Consider the following 27,085-nt stretch of genomic DNA (forward strand, 5'->3'; position numbering starts at 1 on the left):
GGTTACTAGGCCAGTGTCAGACAGGTCACAGTCATTTGCTGCATCGATATTTTAAGTATTATGTTGCTACTACTACTAAAGCACCCAAATTTGTTCTTTTTATAAATTAAAGAAGCTTCTGACAGTTATCTTTGTATGACCATTATCTTTGTATCCTGAATCCAAAATGTTTGCATAAATCAAAGATAAAGGAGTTGAGTTAAAGATATTTTAATGGGAGTATTTTCATAGCCCTGGTTTTGGCCAAAGAAGTGTCTCTATATGTCATGCTGACACACAGGAGAAAAACAGAATCAGAACTGCTGCTCTACACTAACTCCCTTTCAATTCATTTTCTACAGTGTTGACAAAAGATACTTAAAGAGATTTTTTTTCAATTGCCTTGATATCTAATGCTATAGATATGTTATATTGCTGTGATGGTTATGAAAGTTTTGTTATTTCCTCCGGGTATATGTTGTAGTTACATAATATGTCTTGTTTCTTTATTGGGAAGGTACAACTAAGGGGGAGTTGAAGCTACAAAAACATCCCTGAAAAATTGACATGTCTCTTGGGAAAGTCATTCCCCACTGCTTTCAAGAAAGGAAGCAAAATATACATGTCTAGTGTTTGATAGTTTAAGATCTAGGCAATATGTCAATCTATATATATAGATCAAAGTATTCAACTCATCAATGAGAGAAAAATATCAAAGGAAAGAACGTTCCATATTAGATAAGCTGTGTCAGTAGAGAAAGGAACCATGGTAGTAGATTTTTTTCTGGACTGTATAAATATTGAGTTACTAAATGCCAGGTACTCTTAGGAGCAGTGGATTCAGCATCAAACAAGACAGACAAAGTCTCTGCTCTTATGAAATTTATATTTTAATTGGCTTGGGTGTGGAAATGGGTAGGTGTCAAAGTGTGTATCTCTGAAAATAAAATATACAAAATTCTGCATTGTATATCTTACCTACTTGATCTAGAGGGCTCATTAGTAGGAAACCATGAACTTATTCAGGAGGCAGTTTTCTCAGTGTGAATTATCAAGGAGTTACCACTTAGCTGCTCCTGCTACAAGAACTTTGACCAATGATAAGACTGGCTCACTTTAATGTAATGTTATACTTATCTCTTACTCCATTTGAATTTAAATTATAATGTTGATATTTTCAGTAATCTTTAAGATTTTTTTTACAGTAATATTTGACATTTTTCTAATATAATACCATTTTTTCTAGCTAGCTATTTGGAATTGTTTCAAGTATTTTTACTGCTTCAGGAACAGTTCTAGTTGTAAAACAATACCATTTTTTGTTAAGTAGGGAACATTTGCAGAAAAATATATTTTAAAATCAAATAAAATAATCAATCATATGCTAAGTTCTAATCTACTCAAGAAGTGATCGTATGAAGTTGTTGCCTGGGAACATTTTTAGCAACAATCAATATAGTTCACAAAACAAAGAAAAACTTCAGAAAAAACTCATTAATCAGTGATTGAAATATTGCTCCCCTCCTCCATTAATTTTATCATCATGTCATCCTGCCTTAATGAAAATTGGGCTGTATTTCTATTTTGTATCAATTATGAGACAATGTTTTAATGTTAATGTTTTAATGTAATAAAACCCCTAAAATCTTACAGTCAGTTGTTTTCAACCAAGTTGCAGTTGTAGCAGAGTTTTTATTGCTGTACATGAGTGGATTTTATCATAGCTTCATATTGTCCTTTCTTCAACTGGGTTATATGCAATGTTGGTACTACACATGTTGAGTTACCATATAAGAATATTTTCAAAAAGATTTTGCTATGATTTGGTATTATAACAAAGTTATTTTTTATATAGAAAGCCAAGGAAAGAAAGAAACAGGATATAACTTTGATATTAGTGGAAAAAAAAATCTGTAATTGGATTGCCTTCAATTCCATACTCTCTTGTAAAGTAAAAAGCAAATGCTTTATGAAATCTATAGAGGGAATATACCCACATGTAAATGAAGCTGTGTCATTGAGATAAATATGAAAGGACTGGCTGTCAAACCTAAGAAAGGGCACTGAAGACATAAGAAATTGGTGTGAGAGGCTGGTGTGACTGATGGACAGGTGACCCAGATCGTAATAAGAGAATGGAAAGTGGTTTATGTTTGTTTTTAATTAGCATTGTGTGTTTTTTGTTGGTTTTTACTTTCTCGTTGGTATGTAAAATAATAATCTGTTTTAAAATCAGTTATCATGGATTCGATGAAATGCAGACTATGTGCTCTGGTGAAGAAATGAGAGAAAAAAGATTATAGGGAAATAAAGAACTAACTTTATTATAATCTTCACACTTGACTGATTAATCACTAAATTTGCCATCCATTCATTCTCTACCAAGAACTCTAAGGGTAGGTAATAAAATAGCACTCTGACAACTAAATTGTGTATAAACTAACATAATTATATGAGTTTGGGGATATTTAATTCCAATTTTGAGCAAGATGTGGCTGGGCATATGCACTGAAAATTCCCCCAAGAGATTCAGAAGGAATTAACATCAATTAGAAACATGATGAGGAAATTATTTATTTTCCTCTGGGCCAGGGCAACCAAATACAAAATATGTATGGCCAAAATATATTTTTATATTTTGAATCAAGGAGATCTTTCCGATGTTTGTCTAAACATGTTACAAAACATGTAGAATAAAATATATATTCTAAATGTAGAATTTTAGAACTGGAAAGAAATTGAGTGAATGTTAAGAGTTTCTTCAAGATTTAATTTTTATCTTCTATTTTCATCATCTCTTTCAATAGGGTCAGAAACTGAAGCCCAGAAAAATTAATTTATTCATCTAAGGTCACACAGTTCAATAGCAGCACAGCCAAGATTAGAGTCTTTGGCTCAAGGTTCAATGTTCTTTTCATTATGCCAAATTGTCCCGTGATATATTAAATACGTATATAGGATAATGAATGTAGTGGATGCTGTGGTGTGCTTCTCAGTTCTCCCTCCCTCCACCCCAAACACATGCGCACATTTTATGACTAAATAAAGCCTCCATTTTCCCAGTTGCTGAAAATGTTGGCAGCTGACAGCATTCAAGTAAGTTCCTCTCCAAGAATTTCCCTCTCCAAAAAAAAAAAAAGAAAGCCAACTCACTCCAGGTTACAATCCCCTTCCTGGAAGCTGCCAATGTCCAATAACTTGTTGATGTAAGAGTATAAGGCTCCGAAACACTTGCCAAATTGGGGACAACTGTGGAGAGTCACCCCAGCTTCAGAGCTCCCTGTGTGACCATCTGAGATGGTTTGATTGCATCGAGTTTAACTTCTCTCTCTGCCAGACTCTGCTTTTTTCATTCCTCCACAGGTATTGACTTGAGAATACTCCCCGATCAAATTTTTCTTTATTGTCTCAAATATTTGTCTTTGAGTCTGTTTTGGAAAACCAAACTACAAAAATAAATGTAAAATTACTCAAATATTCTGGAGTAAGTTATTTTGCTTTTGTAAGTCGAGATAGAAGTATTCAAAGTGATTTAACTGCTAAAGGATGAAATGAACATCTATCAAAGTAATTTGCAGGTCTATTGGTCACTATTTTGTTGTTGTAATTGTTATTATTGTTGCTGTCATCAAGATAACTATGTTCCAGGTATAATATTGGACTCTTTACACACAGTAGTTGATCGAATCTTAACAATAATCCTGTATGTAGATATGGGCATGAATATAAATCTTCCTTTCACAGATGAGGAAATTGGAGGCTTAGATGGGTAAGTAACTTGCCATGGTCGCTTAGCTAGAAAGTGTCTGATTCTGGTTAATTCTCCTATGAGACTTGAAGCCACCTGAAGACAGGAGCCAGTTCTTTTATGAACAGCATTGTTTCCCATCATGTAATGCAGCACTTTGCCCTCAGTAGTGGTCAATAAATATTTATCAAATGAAGAAATGAATCCATGTATGTCTGACCCCCAATCCATGCCAATAGGCCCTGTGCTATGCAATCTCCCATGTACACTATGAGCCCTGGACTTAATGGTGAACATCACATAAAACTAAAAAAAAGAGTAAAAGTCTAAGAGGTCAAAAACAAACTATGCCGAACAAATAGGAATGGATGATGTAAACATACATTTTTCTTTAAAAATTGAGAGTGAGATCCTTCATTTTATTTCTTTTTATGGTAGATCCACATGTACTTTGTACTTATCAGATGTTATACCAGAGAAGGAACACTAAGGCTGCCTGTGGGATTGAGTTATTTGATCCCTTTCAATATTCTTTATTAAAACTGTATATTCAATTTAATGTAATATTCCAGGAGGGTTAAAATGATCACATAAAGAAAATGATGAACATTTCCCTAAATGTAATGTTAAACTAATGGAAATGAAGTCTCCACCCACCTTCTTTACTTTCCTAGGCAGCATGTATAGAAATAAAAATGAAAAAGAAACATTACCACTGTTAATTATCATGATCAATTTACAATTGTCTCTTTTGTCCTGAAACACTTTTTTTTTTTGGTGAGGAAGATTCACCCTGAGCTAACATCTGTGCCAGTCTTCCTCTATTTTGTATGTGGGTCGCTGCCACAGCATGGACACAGACAAGTGGTGTAGGTCTGCACCCTGGAACCAAACATGGGCCGCTGAAGCATAGTTTGCTGAATTTAGCCACTAGGCTACAGGGCCGGCCCCCCAAAACATATTTTTTCTCAGAATATTTCATAAATAGCACCCATGATGTGTAACATTTGGATGCAGATATTAAGTACAGTGTTGATTTGGGGATCTGTCAGTAACTGATTCAACACTTAGGTAAGCATCTTATAGAAGTCACAAAGATGAAGAGAAAATAAAAGCTCACATTTCTAAGTCCAGATACCTAGAGTATTGGCAAAGAACCAAGAAGAAATAAGCCAGAAAAGTTCTTGAACGATGAAAACTGAATCAAAATAATGTATTCCTGTACCCAAGAAAGTCCCTGAAACATCCTCCGTAAGTGATACGGTGCTTCCTTATACACCAGCTAAGCAGCCTGACTATCTCTACTCCAAATCTGTGGAAGAGTTAAAATCGCAAATTAGAAGTAACAGAAAGGGGCTGGTGTAAGTAAGCACATAATAACAATTAGAATGGCAATTTGCTACAAACATCAAGACAATCTGAAAAAACGAAAGAAAAGGCACGGTTCGCAAAATACCTCAATCTGATATCACTGCATATGAGGACACCTCAGTGATATCACCTAATAGACGTTAGTTTTACAGAAAATTGGGGAGATTCATCTCAGAAATAATAATTGAAGCATCAATTTAAATTATAGTATTATTCTGCATGTAATTTATTTTGGAAAAATGTGATACATTTTAGAAATATTCCCATGGGAATACTGGGAGGCAGAATGAACCGGTGGTTAATCAAGCAGACTGTCCACCCTATGCTATCTGTAGGGTACAAACTCACTGTGCTTCAGTTTTCCAGTCTGTATAGTAGGAATCGTAGAAGCTACCTCAAAAGACTCTTGTGAGGATTGAATATATAAAGGCATTAGAAGAATGCTTGGCATATAATACACACTCAATAAATATTTTATATTATTATCTCAAGCAGATAAACTTTACTCAGCAAGTATTTATTAAATGCTTAATATGTGCCAGAGATTGGGTCAGGAGGATGGAGTGGATGTATGAGAAGTGGACGACTTGAGGTTGCATTTTTGCCGACCATGAGCAAGGGCTTGATTTAAAGGGGTATGAGGAAAGGAGAGAAAGCAAAGACAATTCCCAGGTGTTGGCCTGATAGTGGTGCCACTTATTGAGAAGGAGGATATTGGGGGAAGAATAAGTTTCAGAGTCAAAATTAAGTTTGCTTTGTAGTTTTGTTTTATGTCAAATTAGTGATATTAATCCAAGTGATGATGGCTGGATAAGCAAATGGGGGCTAAAGTAGAGATCAGGTTTGGAGAAATGGTTTTCTAGGGAACAATGAAAAGATGGGTATTTAAAATTTACAGCATTTAGATGTTGAGTACACAGAAATTTTGACTGGCTCCTTCAGCGCATTTTGTATCAGCCTAATGCCATGTGCTCTACTCTCTTCTCTCTTTCTCTTTCCTTTTCTCCTCCTTCTTTATAGCAACAATAAATCCTTCGTTTTTTTGTCACTAGAGCAATAAGCCAGCTAGTCGGTTTCTATCTCAATTTTTTTTTCTAAAATGAAACAGTGCTGTCTTCAAGAGGATTCTGGTGCCAGCTTGTAATCTTTGCTTCCTCCACAGCATGATTCAATGAGCTGTGTCTTGTTTCTATCAATGGAGTATAATTTCTTGTGAGAAAGAAGATGGCATGTACTCGTGGACCTGATTTTGATTAATAAAGCACATCCAAAAGTCTAAATGCAACATGCTGAAATTTCTTCTGAGTGCTCTCTTGCTCTCCTTAAGTCATTGTAGTGACTTTGTTTTTAGTTCTTTAAATTTCTAGGTTACCACTTTGCTAACACAAATCACGATATTGATCATTGTAAAACTCTCTGAGCATATACTTAAGTAAATACAGAGTATTAAATCCAACCAAAAAATTAATAGCCTCATATATGTATGTTCATTACTTATTAAAATACTCTGTATTCTCAGATAAAACTATAGAATTCAAATTTTGGAAATTAGATAAATTTCAAAATTCCTTTTAGTTCAACACTAAAAAGAAATGAGCTGTTAAGCCATGAAAAGACATGAAGGAACCTTAAATGCATATTATAAGTGAAAGAAGCCAATCTGAATAGACTATGTATTGTATGATTCCAACTATACAACATTCTGGACAAGGCAAAACTATGGAGACAATAAAACGATCAGTGGTTTTCAGGGCTGGGGGGAGGAGGGGACAGAAAAATAGGCAGAGCACAGGGGATTTTTAGGGCAGTGAAAATACTCTGTATGATATTATAATAAGAGACAAATGCCATTATAAGTTTGTTCAAACCCATAGAATGTACAGCTCCAATAGTGAACCCCAAGGGAAACTATGGACTTGGAGTGATTATGATGTATCAATGTAGGTTCATCCTTGGTAAAAAATGTACCATTCTGGTGAGTGATGTTGATAATGGAGGAGGTTAGCATGTGTGGGGGCAGGGGCTATATGAGAAATCTCTATACCTTCCTCTCAATTTTGTTATAAAACCAAAAGTGCTCTAATAAAAAGTCTTTTAAAAAATGCCTTTTAGAGTAAATTATCCATTTAACCACTATTTGTTGTAGTATTGCACTGGGAAATTTAATCTCCTGGAGAATTCTATTGATTTTTTTTTTTTTTTGAGGAAGATCAGCCCTGAGCTAACATCCATGCTAATCCTCCTCTTTTTTGCTGAGGAAGACCGGCTCTGAGCTAACATCTATTGCGAATCCTCCTCCTTTTTTTCCCCCAAAGCCCCAGTAGATAGTTGTATGTCATAGTTGCACATCCTTCTAGTTGCTGTATGTGGGATGCGGCCCCAGCATGGCCAGAGAAGCTGTGCGTTGGTGCGCGCCCAGGATCCAAGCCAGGGCTGCCAGCAGTGGAGTGCGCCCACCCAACCGCTAAGCCATGGGGCCGGCCCTATTGATTTTTTTTTTAAGCCTTATTGAAAATTTAGTATTTTGCACACAAACATGAAAATACCGCTTTGTATTCTGTGTATGCTATGAACGTATTTTTTAAAGACATCTTTTTCTTTCTGTGTCCTTGCCGTAGGCTACATATCGAAATCGAATTGTGACCCAAAGTCTCAGCACAAGGGACAGAAAAGCAATGCATACTCCCACCGAGGACCGTTTTAGGTACTCAGCAGCTGATCAGACAAGCCCCTACAAAAGCAAGACCTGCCAGCTATCTAGTCTATGTTTAAGTAATTACTTGAAGGACAAGGAACTAGTGGAAGTTATCAAACACTCAAGAGGAACTTATGAAACCCTCACGTCAGAGGTCACCCAGAGTTTACGGGCCACCGTAGGGCAGAACTCGCTGAAGCCAACAGCTAAGACCGAAGGGCTCTCCGCATTCTCAGAGAAACAAAAGGACCAAGCTGCTGTGGCCCGACAGCATTCAACCTTTACAGGCAGGTTCGGACAGCCTCCGAGAGGGCCGATCTCTTTACACATGTACAGCAGGAAGAATGTTTTTCTCCATCACAATCTACACACCGCTGAGCTGCAGACTCTAGGCCAGCAGGATGGGTAATTAAATCACCCTATTCCTGTCTCTAGGTAGGATGAAGAGCGTTAGTGTTTCTCGTGCATAGCTCATGTTTAAATTGTCATGTACTTAGATTACTTTTATTTTTAGTTATAAACAAAGAATTGTACACTTTTTTGTTAGAATGAAGGTTCAAGCATGTTAATTGAATTAGGTTTAATAGTCTTGAAGACTTTATTATATAGATGTATAATAAATGGGACCATCTTGCTGGTTTATATAGTCCATAATTTATTTATCTTTTATCTTGATCAGTCATTGATATGCATTGAAGTTTCAGAAGGTAATATCAGATAGCACTGTTCACTTAATGGTGTTACTGTGAAAATAGATGTGAAGAATAAATAGATGAACAAATTGTAAAGAATTTTAAATTACATAGTTAATAGAAGGAGAAGAGAAGAGAAGAGGAATTTTAAAGTCTTATATTTGGTGGTGTATTTATTTGAAGAATGAAGCTTGCTTGCATGTAACCTAGAGATGCGTTTGTCTCTCTGTTACATACATTCAAGCTTATCTTGCCATACTATTAAGGGAGAAAGGCTTTTTGTTATCCTCTAAATGTTTAGTTCACACTAGTTCACAAAGGATTCCAGACTGAGTAATTGCTAGCCAAATAGAGAATGACAGCTCTGATCTTCAAAAAATTTTGCTTTTAGTTTTTGCTATTGATGTTGAAGTACTATGACATGACACAGTGAGGTGGTCAAGTTGGCTGAATTTTGTCAAATGATGCATAAAGCATGATATGCTGTGCTCTTTGAGTTGCTATCATGGCAATATGAGCATATTTTTAATAATTTGAGAGATGGAACATTCTAAGAAAATTGTCTTCACTTTCCTTGTATTTTTAAGTTTTTCACTTATTTTTTTATGTATGTCCAATTTTGTTCTATATACATCAACCCATATTGATAACTCTACATGATGAATTGAAGAACAGAAAGTCAATTTGTTGGTAGCCCAGTATACACTACTCTGACTATTCAGTCATCTAGATTTACAAGAACAAGTAGAATATATGTGAACTTTCGTAATTTGGTCCTAGAAATAAATCTCTAACAGGAATATTTAAAACTCATTTGATGGCAAATATTTCTCTCAACAAATAAGGCCTAATATGTTTTACACTTAAGTGCACATGAGATATATCAATAAACCTAAATAAAATAATTCCTTTATGTTTAATTAATAACGGAGCTGTATGTAGCTATAGAAATAAATAAATAAATAAATAAATAAATAAATAAATAAATAAATAAATAAATAATTTAAAAAACGACCAGTAGGAATCAGGGCCTCATTTTTTTATACAAAGAAAAAAGCTAGTAACTGTATCCACATTAGGCATAGTCCATGCAAATTGAAACTGTCATATCTTCTGCATGATCTGCTTCCCTTGCATTCTCTAACAGACAGAATCCATCAGCATGTACAAATGAGACGAATAAAGGGAAATTGAGATAGCAGTTTTAGCATGGCATCTGACTAACCTGCTTAAATTAAAGCTATGTGTGAAATGCATCTCCGAATACAAAAATGGATTTGAGCTCTATGCTTTGGGGAAAAGCCATTAGATTCCCCCACCCCCAGCTTTAACTATTAAACTTGGACCAATTTGCAAACTTTGCTTAGAATTGATAAGGATAAAGAGTCTAGTGAATATGTTGTACTTGTAATTTGGTTTTCCAAAGGAAGACACGTGCATCTAGACAAATGTTGGCCAAATGTTTTCTTCTTTATATGTTTGTAATTCTACCAAAAGAGAGCAATACACACTGCAAATTGCTCGGCTTAATGAGACTGCTATCTAAAATTCCCACTATACTTTAGAAGCTATAATATTCATGCAGATACACATTTTAGGCTGGGCAATATTTAAGAAATGACAGAAAAATTATGATGATTAATTGTGGAATTTAGCTTCATCTGTCCTAAAAGTGGGTGTGTGTTGCTAGAGTGTTTGAAGTTTGTAAATAAATCAGCATGATAAAATAATCAAGGATTTTTTCCCAGGATATGGAAGAACTATGTATCACAAATAATGTGTTTGATTTGGACTTTTGGAGTTTATAGTTTTGTTTTCCTAGAAGATAGACTTTTGAATTATACTTTGTAAAAAAAATAATCTATTTAAGAAAATCTGTCATTTAATAGACATTTTAAGAGATGTTTTAAACACTAGTATTTTCTTGCAAAATCTTTTTTAAAGCTGAAACATTCAAAAAGAAAACCTGGATTAAACAGTTCAATTTTAAAAGGAGGGGTATTTTTTGGAAATATCATCTTAAAGCTGTTTTGTATCAGTATTTTCAGCATTGTTATAATATTATTTGTAATACTAAGTGTAACTCAGGCCTGGAGAACTTGTAAGCCCACTATGCTAATGTACATCAGTAACTGCAGACAGGGGTCCTCTGTCGGTTCCTCTTGTGTATATATAGTAACTCATAACAACGGCATGTGGGCATTTGATTTCTTTGTACTAAAATCTCTAGTTTTCTAAGACAGTTCCATGTATAAAAATGATTTATACATTTCTCCAAGGCGGTACATATCCAAAGACATGACACCAGGGGGAAAAAGTGCTTGTTTTTCTGATGGAAGCCGTTGTCTTCTCTTTCCCTCCCTTTCTTCTGTGCATGTATATGTGTAGCTAAGCCTAAGTAACCCTGTAAAATCTCTGCTGCAAATTGTCTCTTCTGAACCAAGAATGTGTTTTAAAGGACACTTAAGAAGAGATATTCCTTGAAGAAAAGCTGTTTCCACCTGAAATAAACTGTTCCCATTTTGGTAATTATTGGAACATGCAACTGTATTTCTATGAACTCAGTGGTTTTTTCAAATAATTTTATATGCTAACAGAGTCACAGCAAAATTATGAATTCTCTCTCAAACTATTTTTGCTTCTTTAGAGCACTGTAGTCTTTGTGCAAATGACACCATGAAACTGTAGCTGCAGTGCTAACGGTGTGAACCTACCGGTGTTGATATGCTCAGAGTAAGAACCTAGAGCCACACGTTACTCAAGCTGTTTTTGTTCATTTGTATTCATTGAGATATAAATAAAATAGCAAGCCTCTAGTCAATATTACACATTTGTAGACATGCCCGTACTTACCTAACTTCAAATGTTTACAAAGATTTTTGTGATTAACCTGGGTTTATGACTTGTGTTTTATACCTTATATTTCCCCCAAGATTTAATCCTAGCCCATTGTTATTATTTTCTGAGTGTTATTGAATTCAAAGGAAATTTCACATATTTTTTGTTTTATTTGCCTTGTGTGTTTAATAGAGATAATACCTCCCCCATAAAGAGTTAAGATTTTTTTTTAATTATCATATATTTAAGGACCACATCCCCAAGATAAATGAACACATTCCACTAGTCCTCCCAAGAACTTTCTTAATGACGTAGTTGTTCATGTAACAGTAGGAGCAGTTTATTGAGTGGCGAGTACTATTTCTCCAAATTCATTATCCACATTCATTATCACCTTTCTCATTATCAAGAATTGGTAGTAACCCATTACAGTGGGTAACTTGGAATACTGGGTATAATCTTATTCATCCCACTTTTTCACTTTCAGAATTTTGCATTCTGAATATCTATAGAAGTAGGAAGTGCGTCAAAAAATTCCTTACAAGACCATTGAAGAATGTGTAGATCAAAGTGCAAAAAGAAAGGGGGATGACTGTAAAGGTGCTGTCTGTGATTGCCGTCCATATGACTGAATCACACTCCTCATGGCCAGAGGCTTTTCCCTCGGTGATATAGGTGTTTAAATGCAAGACTGGCTCATTAATATTAGGATTTTGATTGCATTCTGGGACTTGACTCTATTGAGGCATTATTATCAGGTATTTTATGTATTTTACATTTTTTTTTTTTACAAGAAATAGTTCAATCACACATTAATATTCTTGGGGAATTACTTCTCCTGGAATTCAAACATTTGTTTCTTGTTCTTCTCCCACATGCTAACTTTGTCATGCCAACTCTAGGCTATATCTAAACACATGGCAGGGATGATGGAAAATATAAACTAATTTGGGTTCTTATAAAAAGGTGAATTGCACCATAATATAAAAACAAATGGCCAACCATCAACCAACCAGCCAAAGAAGCCCTAGGTTGTTGTAATTATCATTACCTACATTATCATTGCCAAATTTTTATATTTCAAATCTTAATCTGTGCCAAGTTCTTTCACCAATAGTCAGGACCACAAATATATCCAAATATATATCCATGGATATATATAAATTTGATCTTGCTCAGAACCTAGTTGTAGTTCTAAGAAGTGTAACCCAAAAACAAAAGTCAAAGATAGCACTTTCCAGGTGTGTTATCCATGGAAAAGAATGAAGGCAGTCCACCTAGTTTAGACGTGGGAAATTTCCCACAAAAATTGTGACACAATAAAAATTCTTAATTAATACAGAGTGGTTTCTCCCATTTGAGTAAGTGATCTAGAAAGTGGGATATCATGGTTCTTTCTAGAGAACTTTCAATATAGCTCCATTAACTTCACCAGTTTAATCTAACAAACATAATTTTTCTTCCTCAACATAAAATTCAAGAAAAGGAACCTTCTACATCTTATCATCCTTTCCAAACATTACTTCATTACTTTAGTAAGCTCAGGTTGCTTACTATACCAAATACCGTAGACTGGATGGCTTAAGCAATATATGTTTATTTCCCACAGTTCTGGAAACAGGGAAGTCCAAGAACAAGGTGCTGGCAAATTCAGTTCCTGGCTGGCAGACAGCTGTGTCCTTCTTGCTATGTTTTCACGTGGCAGAGCATCAACAAGCTGAGGTCTGTTCCTCTTCTTTTTTTTTTTTTGTGAGGAGATCAGCCCTGTGCTAACATCCGCCCATCCTCCTCTTTTTTTTGCTGAGGAAGACGGCCCTGGGCTAACATCTGTGCCCATCTTCCTCCACTTTATATGGGACGCCGCCACAGCACGGCTTGCCAAGCAGTGCGTCGGTGCGCGCCCGGGATCCGAACCAGCGAACCCCGGGCCGCCGCAGCGGAGCGCGCGCACTTAACCGCTTGCGCCACCGGGCCGGCCCCTGTTCCTCTTCTTATAAGGGCACTAATCCCATTATGGGGCCCCCACTTCATGATCTCATCTAAAGTTAATTATTCCCAAAGGCCCCACCTCCAAATACCATCACACTGGGGTGAGGGCTTCAACATGAATTTGGGGGGACACAAACATCCAGTCCATAGCATTCATTTTCAGCTTACAACCTAGTAAGTTTACTGTTGTTTTATTCATTTGATAGATGAGATCAGAAAGGTTAGGTAATTTGCTAAGGACACACAACATGTATGTTTAACTAAACTGGATTCCACAACCCTTGATCTTTCCATTTATACTATGCTTACATCCAGAGTAAGCTCTCTCCCAAATAGGCAGACTGATTCAAGCAAATATGTGCTGCCTCAATCTCCTTTACTCTTAAAATTCCACTGATATTTCTAGGGAAGAAAATCTGAGCAATGATCTATTTTAGCAAGCCAGAATACTACTCATTCAAAAGCATTCTTAAAACAATTATTGATGTTTAGATCAATAAGTATAGAGTCCTGAGAGGAAAGCACTATTGTATTTCAAGTTTACTTCCTAGAAATCTGACATCCTAATTTCCTTTCCTTGAAGGCATTGGGGAAAAATACTGAGAAATAATTTCATGTTGTATTTTTTAAAGTAGAAGGCCAATAAAGTGTCTAACGTAAGGAAAACATACAGTAGATGAAAAAATAACCTAGTTATCAGGTTACCTTATTTCTTTTCTTCATTTTTCTGAGGCTGTTGATGTAGATGTCATTGAATTTGATATGTTTGTGTTGCCTTATATACATTTAAAAAACAAAATATTTCCAAAATAATTTAGATATTTCTATCTAGGGACAAAAATTACAGCTGATTTAAAGTTTCTTAAATATTCAGAGGAGTTGAAATTAAATGGGAAATAGAAATTTGTCCTAAATTTTTAAATAAAATATACTTTATTTTGTAATTAATCATATATACCTGAATAATGTCTGAATAAGATATTATCCTACCATGAATTGTCTTTTCCAAAATCTTGATTTCAGGAATGCAAGAGAATTTGAATATTAACTTAGCTAGACCCTATTTTTAGAGAGAAAAAAACTATTTGATGTATTCTACTATATATGGGTCTAAGATTATTAACATTTATAACAATATTTTCTATTCTCTAAAACTAAAAATTTAGTGAGAAAGACAATAAACAGCAAATTACTCTGGAAATTACAATTTTACTAATATTGAATGCCATAGTAGAATTTCTTTTGTGGCTCTTGATTTCCCAATGAGGACAGTGATTTTATTTAATGAAAAGTTCACCATTTGACTAATATTCTGAGGGAAGATTGATACACTTAAGCATGGCAATTATAAAATATGCATAATTCCTCTGCAAAATAAATTTTAAAACAACAAATATGTTGCGTGGTACCTGACTGCTTTCGTTATGACGTTAATTTGTTCTGAACCTGTCTTGGTGATAGATTGGTTCACACGTGTATTCACACTGAGCATAAAGCAATGTGATTTATTTCTAGGTTCTTGAGAGTTGTGATGATTGGAAAGAGGCAAATCAGCCACTTATTTCATCAGCCAGTTGACATGACTTCTATTTCCACTTCCTTTGCCACTGGGCTTTTCTTAATTTCTGATATACAGTAATAAAGTGCGATTTCCCAGGGACCATTAGGGGAATATGATGGTATCATTTCATTTCAATACATGGCTGGAATCTTTTCATTCTGGGCTATACTCTTTATCTCCATTTTTTACAACTGGTCACAATATATCTTACACTGTTTTGACTTTATGATTTATGAAATGGGTTCATCAATTTTGTGTTCTCTAAGAACACAAAATATACAAAATTTTTCTAAATCCTCTCTGTCTCTGCTTGTCTCTCGCTTTCTCTCTCTCTTTCTCTCTCTCTCTCTGTCTCTCTCTCTGTCACACACACACACACACACACACACACACACACACACATTTGGAGTTTTCTAAAATGGCTAGAAGATGGATGATTCAGAACAGCTACTCCAGCATTTGAAACAGTGCATGAGTATGTGTCCATTTGGCATCCATACCAGCCAATAGGGAAGAACATACATTTAAAATGCTATTGCAGTGTCATGAAAGCATACCCAAACATTTTGTTTAAACACATCAGTTGTTCTCTATAGCCTCACAACTTTAGAGTAAATGGTGCTCCTCTGTTGTATGCTTTTATATAATGTGATTTCAAAAGGCTGAAATGAACCAGTATGATATATTTTGTAATTTATATGTAATATGACCTTATGGTTTAAGACTCAATCCATTTTCCTGACCACAGGAAGAGGTTGTCTTTGATTCTGAACTCTATTTTCTATAAAGAATGTCAAGAAGCACTGTACTGATTTATTTTTATTAAATTATGAAGGTATTAAATTTTAGGGGTTATTTTGAAGACTTTATGAGAACTCATAAACTCTACTTCTAGATTCTGTTGGTAATCATTTACAAACCCTTTGCTTATGATTATAATCAATCAGCACTTTCTTGTGGATGAATTATGCAGATATTCTCTTTAAAGTTTCAATTGTAAAACCATTTAAAAAATATTGAAAGTGGAATACTGATGTAGATAGTGCTTATTATTTATACATTCTTTCAAATATTTTCATTTTTAATGTTATTTTAAATGACTCTTACACATCTCATCCATTTTATGGTTCTTATTTCTCTAATATAACAAATGCTTTGACATTTGTAGAGATATTATCAGTAGAACAGGCATCGCAGCATTAAATGTACAGAAGTGACAGTGAATATCATGGTTTAAGGAAGATTTAACAATCAAATCACATTTCAGAAGATGACTATAAAAAGTATAACCAAGCTTGATACAGAAAGTTAATTTGAGATAATTTAGCCAAGTGTAGTGCTTGGTTTAGTGTCATCTGTAGGTATCCACTCAGAATTTCACAATAGGAAAGAGTATTGCTTCATTTAAAAGCATTACTTACAATATACTGGTAATCATAAGACCAAAATAAAAAAACAAAAACAAAACAAAATGACGTTATAAGATGCTTTTGCATGCTGTAATCCACTGCTAGGGTTTGGGTTTTTTGTTTATTTGCTTTTCCCTTCATGGGTTCTTATACATGAAAAAGGAAATATTTAAATAAAGGTTAACTTTCAGCTAGAAACTATGTTGAAGGAATTTTTATCTCTTATACTATAATTTGGACTCTACATTATATATTTGCTATTAAAGGAGAGCTGGACAGAAAGAGGAATATACATATCAGCCCAGTCTGGAATGCAGGTGAACAATGAAATATGACCACATCCCAAAAATTTGAGCTGGTGCCATGTTTCAACAAAATGGCTGATTTTAAAAAGTCTAGGCTGGATACATTAGGTTAGAGGCTGATAAGAGTTTTATCCTCACACAAACAGAACAGATGGCTCAAAAGTGTGCCCTGACAGCCTTTAGACCCCAATATCACTTAAGAGGAATAATTCTGATAAAATTGTAGCACCATCTCACTAGCCTTACTCATTGTTTTGTGTTTAAGTTCTAACACGAGAATATTTATTGATAAAATATGGCTAATCTGCAGAGATTTCCGCTAAAATCTGTGAATTTAAAGATTTTAAACAGTATACTGAAAGATTGCCTTGTATGTGGAAACTAAAGTGAAGACCTGGCATTTATAATCACCTAAGAATAGACATTGGCTAGTGAGATTATATCATTACATGTTGTTGAAATTAAAGGAATAGTTTAATATCTACCTGAATCATAATATAAAGTCAGAAAACCAACCGAAAGGATTAGTAGAACACAAGAAGCTGATGCAGAATATTTGTAGATCAACCGAGACAAACCAACGTCTGATTATTCAATGAGAGTTACATCAACTCCTACTTTCAGAAACAAAGGCTGAATGTAGGGGTTTCCAGAGGAATCTTTCACAATGAAGCCCAGGAACCAATACAGCCATTCACATCAACTCATTCACATGACAGGTAAGCCCATTACGTAAATCAGGGCAATGAAGCTATTGCATTAAACATAAAATTGGAGTCATTGGAAATATGCAATTTGGTTTCATCCCAAAGATGCTTTTACTCATCTTTCAAAAGAGATTGTACAAACACTTCTTAGAAAGGAATTATTCACATTAGGAATATAGGTTCAAATGTTCATACGTTTTGAACTGCTCAACTGCAGGAGGTGATCAAACACTTTCCTAAGATATTTGGTGATGTGTAAGGCACTTGGGAAAATGGTCGAGAGAGAAGAGATTTGTATCATTGTACTTAAAAGCAAGGAAATAAATTGAAGAATTAAGATCCAGTCAAACAGTGTGGCCTTAAACCAGTATCATATCCACCTCTGCTAGTTCTAACACACATTGGACAAATGAGACTGAAACTATTCTGTGAATAGAGCAGTTGAAGGCAGCTTAATGTCTGAGTTTAAACCCCAGAACTGACAGTTTCTTGCTGTGTGCCCTTGGGGCAATTTATACCTCAGAGTTTCTATGTGAAGAATGGGATAATAATAGGTCTCACCTCATATGGTTTTCATGAGAATTAAATAAGTTAATATTTACAGAACACTGAAGAATGGTGCTTGTCACAGAATGGGAGCTACTTAGGTGTTTCATTAATCGATCCTTGGCCTCTCCTGTTAGGTGGAATTCCTTGTGGTTCTTGGCTTTGTCCAAGTCCATCAACCCATGAGCCCTGATGATGATGATGAAAATAAAAATCTGTTCCTCTGAGAGAAATCCCTAGCAAAATATCATTAGAAATCCTATAATCTCTGTAATTTTCAGATTCTTCCTCGAAGTTTTTTATGATTCCATGATCCAAACATCATTTTGATAATGGATGAATTTATACAAAGACTTTGAAATTCCTGGATTCCTAAAAAAAATCTTTTCAAGGAAATTTTATCTTTAGTGTCAGGTTCTTAGGCTACTATATCAAGTTTTACTGATGTTTATCTCACTGAAGATAAGGTCGTGTCCAGACATGGTGAGTTTACCACATGTTTAAAAACAAATGTTTCAAGTTTTCACAGAGCTATTTATTTTTTAACTCTTTTTTTTTGTTTTTCACAGACACACACACACACACACACACACACACACACAAATGCTTCCTGTGCTGTACCACTTCTTTATCTATTAAAAAAAACTCATTGGAATGCTTGCTGAAATGTCAAAAATTTACTGACATTCAATACTAGCGTATTGTGATGAATAGAAACCACTGCCTCTTACCAGTATCGGTAACAGAGTATTGATGCTGTGCTTAGCTGACAAACAGAGCCGGCAGGAAAATGCCACATGCTTAACATTTGAGAATTATATCATATAGAGGACAGGAGTAAATACAAATAGCCAAAATCTTTGCTATTTTGTTTTTATTATGTTGTAATGTAGAGTCAGGGTGTTCCAATTCTCTCTCTCCAATAATACCTGAATGAGACAGCAGCTTATAAATTACCTCCCCTTAAGCTTTCTCTCAATATGTACATGAGAGTCTTAAAGCTTAGAGAAGTAATAATAGATTCTCAATTTTCCACTGAAAGTTCTGATGTTGAAAGACCTCCTCTGTGCTTTGGGGTTGGTAAAATAACAATGGAATATAAGATTTACAATTAATAGGGTTGTAGTCATTCAGAAGAATTCTCTACACTTTAAAGAACTTTCTTTTTTATTAAGGACAATTTTAGTATTCCTGAATAAAAGCATTTTGTTAACTTTATTACATTACATGCATAACCAGCTTTGTTCATGCATATGCAACCCACCTATGTGTTGTTTCCCTACCATCTGCCAAACTGAGCGCTCTGCAGTTAGGATGTAAAGACAAAATGATAATTTACCTATACTCAAGGTGTTTAGGTATATATTTCGCTTATTCACATAAAAATAGTGGCTAGAAACGCTGTCTAGTGGCTTGAAACGGATTCTTATTTAATGATGCCTACCAATTACTGAGTGATGTTCTACATACGCAGGCACTATATCACATGCTTTACATGGATTTTCTTATTTAATCCTCACAACAAACCTATGGGCAGATATTCATATTATTATTCTTATTTTATTTTTAAGAACAATAAGGATCAGGAATATTTCCGGAGTCACATGGCCAGTAAGAGGCCCACATGGCTGCTCTATCAGACCGGGCTGTTCTGTATAAGCACAGAATAGAGCAAAATTATGTCTTCCAGAGTTATTAGGAAAGGTTTCTAAATAATCTGAGCAGTCACCTATATTTGAAATGGAGGTTTGAGATAGAAAAACATTCTAAGTTATTCTACTGAGACTTTACCTGCATAGCATAGAAAAAATGGACATCATTGAATTAGAGACATTGAATGAGAGAGAAGTAACTCTGAATCTTGGCTGCATAACTTACTGGTTATATAGACTTGGCAAAATTATTGAGTTTTGTAAATCTTAAATTTTCTCACATGTCAAAATGTAGCTAATAATTCCTACCACAAAAGGCTATTTTAAAGACTAAATTAGATAATATATGTGAAAAAACCTATTCACATAATAGGTCGCATATATCATTTAAAATCCTTCTAATTCATTTTGTCTCCTGTAGTTGTCCTACAAAATTTACATGGATTCTTGGGCAATTAGAAAAGCACATGACTTTGGCAAGTCACACAAAGCAGCCTTACTAGGCACTGGATTTCTTTATATATTTGGAATATCACCACTAGGAACAAATGTGCAAGCTTTTCCTGGTATTCTCAAGCTAGTTCCTAGAAGTAGTCAAGTGATTTCCCAAGATATTCGCTTAAGTTGTGGTTCATGGGAATGAGAGGAGGGAGTGGTTAGGGTTACAGTCACTGGACAAAATCACTTACAATTAAATCTTACAGGTTAGTATTAAAAGGGTGCAAATTTCTACCAAACTTTCAAGGAGCAGTTAATTCCCAAATTATATAATTATTCTAGAAATTTGAAAAAATCCAAAGCTACCAGCACAGTTTAATAATATTATTAAAAACCTATTTCCAAATTAGGTAAAAACAATATAGACCCATTTTACTTATGAACATAAAAGAAAAAATTCCAAATAAAATATTAGACAACTGAAGCAACATTAAACAAAATATATCAATGTTTAGGGTTCATCCAAGAATACAAAGATGCATTTTCAACATCAGAAAAGTCAATGTAATCCATCATAAAAAACATTAAAGGAAAAAAAAAAATCACATAATTATTTCAATCGATGTCTAAAAAAGCCCTTGATAATGATTAACTCATATTTATGATAAAGAAAAAATAGCTAAGAATTAAAGGAAACTTTATTAAATAAAATACAATTGACAGACTACCTGTTTCAGCTCCAACTTGTAAAGATTTGGAAATAATCATTCCAATCCTTACAACAAGGAAAAGCCAAACAAACTCAAAATCAATGACTTTTCTTGGACCCAGGGCAAGAGAATTAGGCGGCAAGGCAAGCAGTAACCTTGAAGTATGGAAATAGTCAAATCCAGAGAGTTACAGCCAAATCAGTTTACCTGAAGCAGACACCACTGGAGAGATAAACTGGTAGGAACACTTAAATGGTAATTTTAATGAACTGCTGGAGTTTGAGTGTAGACTAGCAGAAGTATGAGAAACTCGTATGATCACAGTCTTGGGAGGACCTCACCCTTTCATGGATTTTATCTCCAGGAAATCTACCAAGTTCTTATGGTAAAGATCCAAGAATGATCTCCTGGCTCTAGCTGGGGAGAAGAATAATCGTTGTGAAACATGCCCAGAGCATTCTCCCTAACAAATGCCTACTCTCCAGGGAAGAGACTCTACTGGAAATTTATACCATCTGGGGTAAGAGTGTTTTTCACACTTCAGTCCCCTCTAGCTTTTCTGTCTTACTTAAAGGGAGGGGAGAAGCTAAGAAAATCTCATGAGTCACAGCCCGGGGACAAAGGACTGATCTTCCATCAACAGATTATAGACGGCTTCTGCTCTCCCACAACTTGCCACTACACCAACAGGGCTCCAATATGACAGTGGATTACAACTGAAATTGCTGCAAGATGTGGACTCTCTAAAGAGAAGTACTTACAGAAGCCAAAGTCAACTAATGAGACAAATACAAGGACACTAGAGGAATTTGAATCCTCTGAGACTTGTAGCTACAGAAAATAGTAAATACAGGCTAGTCAGCCATATTAACATAAAATCTCACACTGTTTATCTCGATTCTTATTACCCAATACAGCATGTTTGGTGTCTGAGTCAGTTTAGCCTACTATAACATAACACCATAGTCTACGTGGCTTATCGACAGCAGAAATTTATTTCTCATAGTTCCGGATGCTGGGAGCTGTGATCATGTACCATCATGGTCAGGTTCTTGTGAGAACCCTCTTCCTGTTTGCAGATGGCTGACTTCTCATTGTATCCTAACATGGTGAAAAGAGCCAGAGAGCTCTCTGGAGTCTCTTTTAGAAAGGCACTAATCCCATTCATGAGGGCTTCACCCTTGTGACCTAGTTACCTCCCTAAGACCCCTCCCTTTCCTACTATCATCACATTGGGGGTTAAGATTTCAACATATGAATTGGGGGAGGACACAAACATTCAATCCATAATATTTGGCTTTCAACAAAAAGTTACAAGGCATGGGGGCCACCCAGTGGCACATCAGTTAAGTGTGCGTGCTCCCCTGCAGCGGCCCGGGGTTTGCAGGTTCGGAACCTGGGCGTGCACTGATGCAGTGCTTGTCAAGCCATGCTGTGGTGGCGTCCTATATAAAGTAGAGGAAGGTGGGCACGTATGTTAGCCCAGGGCCAGTCTTCCTCAAGAAAAAAGGAGAGGCTTGGCATCAGATGTTAGCTCAGGGCTAGTCCTCCTCACAAAAAAAAAAAAAAAAAATTACAAGGCATGCTAAAAGGCAAGGAAAAAAACTGTCTGAAGAGAAAAAGCATCAGAAAGAAACTCAGATATAATACAGGTTTTGGAATTATCAGACAGGCAATTTAAAGTAACTATGATTAATATCTCAAGGGCTCTAATGGGATAGGTAGACAACTTTCAAGAACAGATAGATAATGTAAGCAGCGATATGGAAACTCCAAAAAAGGCTCATAAGGAAATGCTAAAAATCAAAAACATTGGAGTGATGTCACTAAGGTGGTGACATAGGTCGTTCCTGACTTCACTCTCCCTCATGAGAAGAACAACTAACTATACATGGATAGGAAACCACTGAGAGAATCCTAGAGCTTGGGAGTGAGGCTGAAGAAGCCTCACAGAGGCCAAGATAGACTGCATTAGAAGGGTAACAAAGGAATGGCTACATGCTGACACCATTGCTCCCCCACCACCTCAGGCTGGTGCAGCACCATGCCGAGAGGTCTTCCCTGAGCCTACAGTTTCTCCAGTGGGAAAAGAGAGCCCAGGGTGATATCCAGCCCCCTGGCGTTGTAGAGCCCTCACTCTGGTTTCACTTCACAGGGATCTCAGGGAAATCTGCAGGGATCAACCACTGGGAGTTTGAGACAGAGAAGGAGGGAGGGGCTTGCAACAACCAGCGCTTGGGTCTTGGCAGACTGAGCTCCTATCTGCAAAGCCCAAGTAGTAATCCCAACCAGTGGCTTTGCTCATCTGCAGAGCCAGGTTGGTTAGTAGAACAGTCTGACCTGGAAATTCAGCAGGGTGCAGTACTGCCTAATTTGGGTCCCTAAATGAAGAATTCCACTGGCCCCAGAGCGTAATCTGCCCATGCCCAGGCAGAAGAGCTGAGCCATAGCCCCATCCACTGTGGATCATGGCTCCCAATCCCTCCAACTAGAAAGCCTGTTCAGGAAAATTTGGAAGTTGCCTGACGTGCGCTCTCCCAGTCTGGCCCAGGCAGGAGCCTGAGTCGTAGCCCCACCTGCTGCAGAGCTTGCCCCAGCCCCATCTGACAGGAAGGGCTGGTGAGAACACCTGGAAGCTACATAACCCAGGCACTCTCGAGCTGAGAGGCGGGCAGGCAGAGCTGATCACCCCCAGAGCAAAGCCAGTGGCCCTGTTCGGCCAGGGAACTTGGGGCACAGGTCAACTTGAGTCAAGACCACAAAGAGCATTAGTGGCCTTAGAAGCTGCTTTTTCTGCTGCACTCAGTCAGGGAAACTAATTCATAGTTCCACTTATAGCTGAGTACAGCCTTCAGCCCACACAGCCAGGGAACATTTACCAGAGCACATGGGAAGATGCGTAGCCCATCCAACAGCACTGCTTACAGTGGCACTTGAACAGAGAGCATAGTCCCTGGCTTTCCCTGTCTGCAGAGCAAAACCAGTGGCCTCGCTGACTAGCATATTTAGTGCACACTCTTGCCTGATTCAGGTCTCCAAACAACGAGCTGTGCAGACCTTGGGTCCCGTCCTGCTGCCCTGCCGGAGCAGGGAAGCTAACTCATAGCCCCACCTACCGCTAGGTATAGTACCCAGTCCTGATCATCTAGTAATTCTCTGCCTGGCCAGAGAATCCAGGCAGCCATGAAGTCCATTCTACAGCCTCACTTGGGCAGGGAACCAAGCCAGCAGTCCTATCCAGCTGTTCTCAGCCAGTGGCGCATTCCCCCAACCCTGACCTCAGAGCTTGAACAGTTGCCTCACCCAAAAACAGACCCTAATAGCAGTCCCCACCTGCCCAAGTATGTTACCAGCAGGTACATCCAGACACTTAAACTGAGCTGACTGGTGAGAACTGTCTCTGCCAAAGCAAACCTGCAAAGTCTGGAAGAGGAGACCACTTTCTCAAATGTGCAGATACCAACGTAAGGAATCAAGGACCACGAAAAACCAGGTAAATATTAAACCACTGAAGGAAACTAATAAAGCTCTAATAACTGATCCTAAAGACATGGAGATCTATGAACTGTCAAAGAATTCAGAATAAATAGACGTCGGCATCATGGCAAGGAGCCATTCCTTTTTTCTCTCCCCTTTAATTTACAACTAGTTGGACATCCATAACCAAAAAAGTGCCTCTGCACAGCACACCAGGACACCCGAGAGATCCATCCATCTGTGCACCCCAAAGTGGATGGATTAGACCTTGGAGGAGGCTTTGGAGCCAGAAAAGTGGCAGTGGAGGCAGTGATGGCAGAGACGATGGTGGCAGAGGTGGCAGTGGGCCTGCACAATCTTTCTGGTAGAGGCAGTGGAGAATGAAGGTGGTGAGTGAGGGTCTACACAGCTGCATGTGCTGAAGCCATAGGGACCCATTACTTTCTCTGAAGAGACATCACAGTAACTAGGGGGAGGGATAGGAAAGGGAAGAAGGCAGACAAAGAGAACTGAAAGAACATGTTTCCTGAGGTCTGCCCTGGGATTCTGGCAAGAGGACCACACATGGACATCTGGGACCCCCCAACTCAAGGATCCCCCTACTAGGCTGCAGGCGCACCCAAAGCCCCAAATGCTAAGCATGCACCTCGCCCCCAACTCTGCCATGCCCTTTTTTTTTTTTTTTTTTTTAATTTTTCTTCACCAGATTTTTTTAATGTGTGCTCCCAAACTTAGCAATGAGTCAGCTCTGGTAAGAGAAACCAAAAATTTGTGCTATAGCGCCACCTTCTGGGAAACAAAAGGAAGACTCCAAATTACAAACCTGTTGAACTGTTAGAATCAAAGTAAACAAAACCTTACCTAAATAAGAAAGGTGTTTGCTACTTCAAATGCAGCAGCAGAGGCACTTTCAATCAAACACTGAAAAGTCACAATAGTACGGTATTACAGAAAGAAAATAATTTTCCAACAACCAAGCCCAAAGACATGATATTATGATCTAACAGATGAAGAATTCAAAATAACTGTTATGATGAAATTCAGCAAGCTATAAGAATACTCAGAAAGGCAACACAATAATCTCAGGAATAAAATGAACAAACAGAAGGAATACTTTATCAGAGAGATTGAAATTCTAGAAAAGAACCAAGCAGAAATTCTGGAGCAGAAGAACTCAATAAATGAGATAAAGAATGCATTAGAAAGCATTAGAAATAGAGCAAATCAAACAGAAGAGAGAATAAGCAAACTTGAGGATAGGAATATAGAAATGTTTGAGGTGGAAGAGGAGTGAGAACTAAAATTTTTAAAAAGCTAAGAAACCCTATGAGAACTAACAGACTCCACTAGAAGAACCAACATAAGATTAATGGGTATAGCAGGAGAAAAGAGGGCGAAAGGAGTAGAGAGTGTATTTAAAGAAATAATAGCTGAGAACTTCCCAAACCTGCTAAAGGAATTGGATATACAAATTCACAAAGCTAATAGAACACCTCATTATCTCAACACAAAAAGACCTTTCCCGAGACACCTTATACTAAAACTGTCAAAAGTCAATGATAAAAAATTTTAAAAGCAACCAGGGGAAAAAAGACAGTAACCTACAAAGGAACCCCCATTAGGCTATCAGTAGATTTCTTAGCAGAAATTCTACAGGCCAGGAGAGAATGGAACGACATATTCAAAGTATTGAAAGATAAAAATTGCCATCCAAGAATATTCTATCTGGAAAAGTGATCCTTCAAATATGAAGGATAAATAAAGGCTTTCCCATAAAAAAAAAAAAAAAAAAAAAAAAGCTGAAGGAATTCACTACCACTAGACATGCCTTGAAAGAAATTTTGAAAGTAGCTCTTCAAGCTGAAACAAAAAGACAAAAGTACCCAAAACTCTGATTAAGGTGACAAAGTGTCAGAATTAGAAAACCATAACTCTTTTTTAGAATAGTGTATTAAACATTCAATTATAGCATAAAAGTTAAAGGAAAAGAGTTAATCATTAAAAGTAACTATAGCTACTACAATTGGTAACAAAATCCCTGCATAAAAAGAGATAATTTGTCACAACAAAAATATAAAAGAGAAGAGTAAAAGGATGGCACTTTTATACATGAATGAAAATAAATTGCTATTAGCAGAAGAGGGACTCATATATCCATGAGATATTCTATGTAAACTTCCTGATGATCACAAAGCAAAAATCAAGAGCAGAGACACAAAATGTAAAAAAAAAGAAAGAGAGAGACTGAGCAAATCACCATGAAAAACTACCAACTTACAAAAGTAGACATAAACAGAAGGAAAAGGAAATAATGGAGAGACAAAATAACCAGAAGGCAAAAGATAAAATGGCAGTAAATAATCCTTACATATCAATAATCTCCCTAAATGTAAGTGAATTGAACTCAGCAATCAAAAAGCACAGAGTGCTGAATCAAAAAGACATAGAAAATCTGAATAGACCAAGAATGAGTAGATAAGATACTACTCAACCAATAATTGAGTAGTACTCAATAAAGAGTTGAGATTGAATCAATAATCAAAAAACTCCCAACAAAGAAAACTCCAGGACCAGAAATCTTCAATGGAGAACTCTACCAAACATTTAAAGAATAGTTAACACCAATCCTCCTCAATCTCTTCCAAAGTATTGAGGAAGAGGGAACACTTCTAAATTTATTCTACAAAGCCAACACTATCTTAACACCAAAACCAGATAAGTATATCACAAGAAAAGAAAACTATAGACCAATATCCCTGCTGAATATTGATGCAAAAACTCTCAACAAAATAATAGCAAACCAAATTCAAGAACACATTAAAAGGGTTATGCACCATGACCAAGTGGGACTTATCCTTGGGACGCAAGGATGGTTCAACACACACAAATCAATAAATGTAATACATCACATCAATAAAATGAAAGATAATAACCCATATGATCATCTCAATAGACAAAGAAAAAGCAT

This window comes from Diceros bicornis, chromosome 8 (assembly GCF_020826845.1).
Source record: "Diceros bicornis minor isolate mBicDic1 chromosome 8, mDicBic1.mat.cur, whole genome shotgun sequence".
Taxonomy (NCBI): Eukaryota; Metazoa; Chordata; class Mammalia; order Perissodactyla; family Rhinocerotidae; genus Diceros; species Diceros bicornis.